The sequence below is a fragment of the Arachis ipaensis genome, chromosome B9 (assembly GCF_059453495.1).
Source record: "Arachis ipaensis isolate K30076 ecotype BB chromosome B9, ASM5945349v1, whole genome shotgun sequence".
Taxonomy (NCBI): domain Eukaryota; kingdom Viridiplantae; phylum Streptophyta; class Magnoliopsida; order Fabales; family Fabaceae; genus Arachis; species Arachis ipaensis.
In genome coordinates this window covers 27,264,211-27,270,523 of record NC_142444.1, presented here as the reverse complement: position 1 = coordinate 27,270,523, position 6,313 = coordinate 27,264,211, and the positions used below count along the sequence as shown (strand labels likewise).

The 6,313-nt window shown below is 39.5% G+C and overlaps 1 non-coding gene across 1 annotated transcript; it reads right to left on the bottom strand.

The window, feature by feature from the left end:
- Positions 1–280: 280 nt before the first annotated feature.
- Positions 281–388, bottom strand: LOC148544094 (small nucleolar RNA R71). The gene has a single exon (XR_015901467.1). It is a non-coding gene; the product is annotated as a small nucleolar RNA R71 (small nucleolar RNA).
- Positions 389–6,313: the final 5,925 nt, after the last annotated feature.

Genomic DNA, 6,313 nt, shown 5'->3' with positions numbered 1-6,313 from the left:
TGAGCTTAAGCCTCAATTAGTTTCTCTAATGCAGCAGAATTACAAGTTTCATGGACTTCCATTGGAAGATCCTCATCAGTTCTTAGCTGAATTCTTGCAAATCTGTGACACTGTGACTAATGGGGTAAATCCTGAGGTCTACAGACTTATGCTTTTCCCCTTTGCTGTAAGAGACAGAGTTAGGATATGGTTGGACTCACAACCTAAAGAAAGCCTGAACTCTTGGAAAAAGTTGGTCAATGCTTTCTTGGCCAAATTCTTTCCACCTCAAAAGATGAGCAAGCTTAGAGTGGAAGTCCATACCTTCAGATAGAAGGAAGGTGAATCCTTCTATGAAGCTTGGGAAAGATACAAGCAAATGATCAGAAGGTGTCCTTCTGACATGCTTTCAGAATAGAGCATCTTATGTATATTCTATGATGATCTGTCTGAATTGTCCAAGATGTCATTGGACCACTCTGCTGGTGGATCTCTTCATCTGAAGAAAACCCCTGCAGAAGCCCAGAAACTCATTGAGATGGTTGCAAATAACCAGTTTATGTACACTTCTAAAAGAAATCATGTGAATAATGGGATAACTCAGAAGAAAGGAGTTCTTGAGATTGATACTCTGAATGCCATATTGGCTCAGAATAAAATATTGACTCAGCAAGTCAATATGATTTCTCAGAATCAGACTGGAATGCAAGCTGCATCCGGCAGTACTAAAGAAGCCTCCTCTGATAGAGAAGCTTGTGACCCTGAGAATCCTGCAATGGAAGAGGTGAATTACATGGGAGAATCCTATGGAAACACTTACAATCCTTCATGGAGGAATCATCCTAATTTTTCATGGAATGATCAACAGAAGCCTCAACAAGGCTTCAATAATAATAATGGTGGGAGAAATAAGTTTGGCAATAGCAAGCCTTTTCCATCATCTTCTCAGCAACAGACAGAGAATTCTAAGCAGAGCCTCTCTGTCTTAGCAACCATAGTCTCTGATCTATCTAAGACCACTCTCAATTTCATGACTGAAACAAGGTCCTCCATCAGAAATTTGGAGGCACAAGTGGGTCAGCTGAGTAAAAGAGTTACTGAAATCTCTCCTAGAACTCTCCCAAGCAATACAGAAGAGAATCCAAAGAGAAAGTGCAAGAACATCAATATACCCAAAAAGGCCGAACCTATAGAGGAGGAAGAGGCAGTGATTTCCAGTGAGGAAGACCTCAATGGACGTCTACTGACCACTAAGGAGTTCCCTAATGAGGAACCAAAAGAATCTGAGGCTCATACAGAGACAATAGAGATTCCACTGAACTTACTGTTGCCATTCATGAGCTCTGATTATTATTCTTCCTCTGAAGAGGATGAAGATATTGTTGAAGAGCAAGTAGCTCGGTATCTAGAAGCAATCATGAAACTGAATGTCTTGGTTCAACTGAAATTACCTCAGAAGAAACCGGATCCCAGAAAGTTCTTAATACCTTGTACCATAAGCACCATGACCTTTGAGAAGGCCCTGTGTGACTTGGGGTCAGGTATAAACCTCATGCCACTCTCTGTAATGGAGAAACTAGGGATCTTGGAGGTACAAGTTGCACGAATCTCACTAGAGATGGCAGACAAATCAATGAAACAGGCTTATGAACTTGTAGAGTATGTTTTAGTGAAGGTTGAAGGCCTGTACATCCCTGCTGACTTCATAATCCTAGACACTGGGAAGGATGAGGATGAATCCATTATCCTTGGAAGACCCTTCCTAGCCACAGCAAGGGCTGTGATTGATGTGGACAGCGGAGAGTTAGTCCTTCAATTGAATGAGGACTACCTTGTATTTAAGGCTCAAGGATCTTCTTCTGTAACCATGGAGAGGAAGCATGAAAAGCTTCTCTCAATACAGAGTCAAACAGAACCCCCCATACTCAACTTCTAAGTTTGGTGTTGGGAGGCCACCATTAAGCTCTGAATCTCTGTGAAGCTCTCTAAGAGCTCACTGTCAAGCTATTGACATTAAAGAAGCGCTTATTGGGAGAAAACTCAATGTTATTTAATTATGTTTTTTTTTATAGACATTTGTTTTCCATTGTCATGTTATGTTTTCTTTAGGTTGATGATCCTGTGGAGTCATAAAAACAGCTGCAGAATTAAAGTGGAATCAAAAACAGCATCAAAAATAGCACACCCTGGAGGAAAAGCTTACTGGCATTTAAACGCCAGTAAGGATAGCAGAATGGGTGTTTAACACCCATGCAGGCAGCATTCTGGGTGTTAAATGCTAGAATGGGCAGCATTCTGGGCTTTTAACGCCAGAAATGGCAGCATTCTGGGCTTTCAGAAAAATGCCCAGTAAAGAAGGATTCCTGGCGTTTAACGCCAGCCAGGGTATCTGGATGGGCATTAAACGCCGAAAGAGGCAGTCAAGTAGGCGTTAAACGCCAGAATGGATAGCATTCTGGGCGTTTAACGCCAGGAAGACACAAGGGAGGTAATTTTGTTTCCAATTCGATTTTTTTAAATTTTTCATGTTTTCATTCATAATTTTTTGCATCAAACATATTTTAAACATTCATCCTTCAATTTCTATTTTCAAATATTAATAATCTTTCCAATTCTTTTTAATTCTTTTCAATTCCTTCCAAAACGTTTTCAAAACTTACATATCCTTTCAAATTCTTTTCAACTCTTTTTAATTTCTCTTGCATACATTAATAAGTTTTCAAAATTAGTTGCATCATTCTTCTTCTACTCCCTTCTACCTTATTTTGCTCGAGGACGAGCAAACCTTTTAAGTTTGGTGTGGAAAAAGCTCTGCTTTTTGTTTTTTCCATAACCATTAATGGTACCTAAGGCCGGAAAAACCTCTAGAAAGAGGAAAGGGAAGGCAGTTGCTTCCAACTCCGAGTCATGGGAGATGGAGAAATTTATCTCAAAAGCCCATCACTAGAAAGAGGATGGAGCAAACAAGAGAGCCCACTCATGGACCTCAACAAAAGCACTCCATTATCCTCCATAAAATCAGAAAGGACCAAAAGGCCATGAGAGAGGAGCAACAAAGACAAGGAAGAGACATAGAGGAGCTCAAGAACTCCATTGGTTTTTCAAGAGAAAGAAGAAGCCACCATCACTAAGGTGGACCCGTTCTTTAATCTTCTTGTTTATTTTCTTTTCTGTTTTCGGTTTTTATGCTTTATGTTTTGACTATGTTTGTGTCTTCATTACATGATCATTAGTGTTTAGAGTCTATGTCGTAAAGCTATGAATGTTCCATGAATCTTTCACCTTTCTTAAATGAAAAAAATGTTTTCTAAAAAGAAAAAGAAATACATAAATTTCGAATTCTATCTTGAAAATAGTTTAATTATTTTGATGTGGTGGCAATACGTTTTGTTTTCTGAATGAATGCTTGAACAGTGCATATTTTTTATAGTGAAGTTTATGAATGTTAAAATTGTTGGCTCTTGAAAGAATAATGAAAAAAGATAAATGTTATTGATAATCTGAAAAATCATAAAATTGATTCTTGAAGTAAGAAAAAGCAGTGAACAAGCAAAAGCTTGAGAAAAAAAATGGCAAAAAATAAAGAAAAAAGAAAGAAAAAGAAAAAGCAAGCAGAAAAAGCCAATAACCCTTTAAACTAAAAGCCAAGGGTAAAAAGGATCCAAGGCTTTGAGCATTAATGGATAGGAGGTCCCAAAGGAATAAAATCCTTGCCTAAGCGGCTAAATCAAGCTGTCCCTAACCATGTGCTTGTGTCATGAAGGTCCAAGTGAAAAGCTTGAGATTGAGTGGTTAAAGTCGTGGTTCAAAACAAAAAGAGTGTGCTTAAAAACTCTGGGCACCTCTAACTGGGAACTCTAACAAAGCTGAGTCACAATCTGAAAAGGTTCACCCAGTTATGTGTCTGTAGCATTTATGTATCCGGTGGTAATACTAGAAAATAAAATGCTTAGGGTCACGGCCAAGACTCATAAAGTACCTATGTTCAAGAATCAACATACTGAACTAGGAGAATCAATAACACTATCTGAATTCTGAGTTCCTATGGATGCCAATCATTCTGAACTTCAAAGGATAAAGTGAGATGCCAAAACTGTTCAGAAGCAAAAAGCTACTAGCCCCGCTCATCTAATTAAAACTAATCTTCATTGATAATTTTGGAATTTGTTGTATTTTCTCTTCTTTTTATCCTATTTTGTTTTTAGTTGCTTGGGGACAAGCAACAATTTAAGTTTGGTGTTGTGATGAGCGGATAATTTATACCCTTTTTGGCATTGTTTTTACATAGTTTTTAATATGTTTTAGTTACTTTTTATTATATTTTTATTAGTTTTTATGCAAAAATCATATTTCTGGACTTTACTATGAGTTTGTGTATTTTTTTATAATTTCAGGTATTTTCTGGCTGAAATTGAGGGACCTGAGCAAAAGTCTAATTCAGAGGCTGAGAAAGGACTCCAGATGCTGTTGGATTCTGACCCTCCTGCACTCGAAGAGGATTTTCTGGAGCTAAAGATACCCAATTGGCACGCTCTTAATTGCGTTGGAAATTAGACATCTTGGGCTTTCCAGCAATGTATAATAGTCCATACTTTGCCTGAGATTTGTTGGCCCAAACTGGCGTTCAAATGCCAGCCAGAGACGTTTTTCTGGCGTAAAACGCCAGAACTGGCACCAGAACTAGAGTTAAACGCCCAAACTGGCATCCAAGCTGGCGTTTAACTCTAGAAAAGGGCTATGCACGTGTAAAGCTCAATACTCAGTCCAGACACACACCAAGTGGGCCCCAGAAGTGGATTTCTGCACTATCTGCACTTAGTTACTTATTTTCTGTAATCCCTAGTAACTAGTTTTAGTATAAATAGCACTTTTACTATTGTATTAGTAGTTTTGGAAGGAGATTATCACTTTTGGGAATTTTATGTTACATTTGGGAGGCTGGCCATTCGGCCATGCCTAGACCTTTTTCTCTTATGTATTTTCCAACGGTGGAGTTTCTACACCTCATAGATTAAGGTGCGGAGCTCTACTATTTTTCATGAATTAATGCAAGTACTATTATTTCTCTTTCAATTCACGCTTACTTCTTCTCCAAGATATACTCTTGTACTTAATTCAGTTAAGTCAGAATGAAGGGGTGACCCGTGACAATCACCCACTATCTTCGTTACTCACTTAGCCAAGATCCGCGTGCCTGACAATCACAAGCGGTCTACATGATGTTCAACGTAGTCATTGAACGACAGCCGGGGTATACTCTCTTGGGTCTCTAATCCACGGACCGAGTCCGTGAGATTAGGATCTTCGTGGTATAGGCTAGAATCAATTGGCAGCATTCCTGAGATCCGAAAAGTCTAAACTATCTGTGGTATTTCGAGTAGGATCTGAGAAGGGATGACTGTGACGAGCTTCAAACTCATGAATGTTGCGCGTAGTGACAGTGTGCAAAAGGATAGAGAGATCCTATTCTGACGCTAGTGAAAACCGACAGATGATTAGCCGTGCGGTAGCTGTACCTGGTATTTTTCATACGAGACGAGAAATCCGACAGCTGATTAGCCGTACAGAAACCGTACCTGGTATTTTTCATCCGAGAGGATGATACAGCTTGCCATGGAAGGGAGCACGCATGATTGGAAGAAGACAATAGGAAAGCAGAGGTTCAAAAGCAACAAAGCATCTCCAAACGCTTATCTGAAATTCCCACCAATGATTTACATAAGTATCTTTTTTTTATTTTATGTTTTATTTATCTTTTAATTATCAAAACCTTATAACCAATTGAATCTTCCTGACTAAGATTTACAGGATGACCATAGCTTGCTTCAAGCCGACAATCTCCGTGGGATCGACCCTTACTCACGTAAGGTATTACTTAGACGACCCAGTGCACTTGCTGGTTAGTTGTGCGGAGTTGTGAAAAGTGTGATCCCAATTTCGTTTACCAATCCCTCTTCTATCTCTACTAGGATCATTGCCTCCATTCCATAAGCGAGTCAGAAGGGTGATTCTCCTGTAGTGGAGTGCGGAGTTGTCCGATATGCCCATAGGACTTGTGGGAGCTCTTCGGCCCAAGCTCCCTTTGCGTTCTGGAGTCTCCGTTTTAACCCAGCTAGTATGACTTTGTTGGCAGCTTCTGCCTGTCCGTTGGCTTGTGAGTGTTCTACGGATGTGAATTGGTACTTTATTTTTCAGTCAGCTACCAAGTTCCTGAAACCTGTGTCAGTGAATTGGGTGCCATTATCTGTGGTGATGGAGTAAGGAACCTCAGACCTTGTAATAATATTCCTGTATAGAAATTTCTGACTTCTTTGAGCGGTGGCATTAGCTAGGG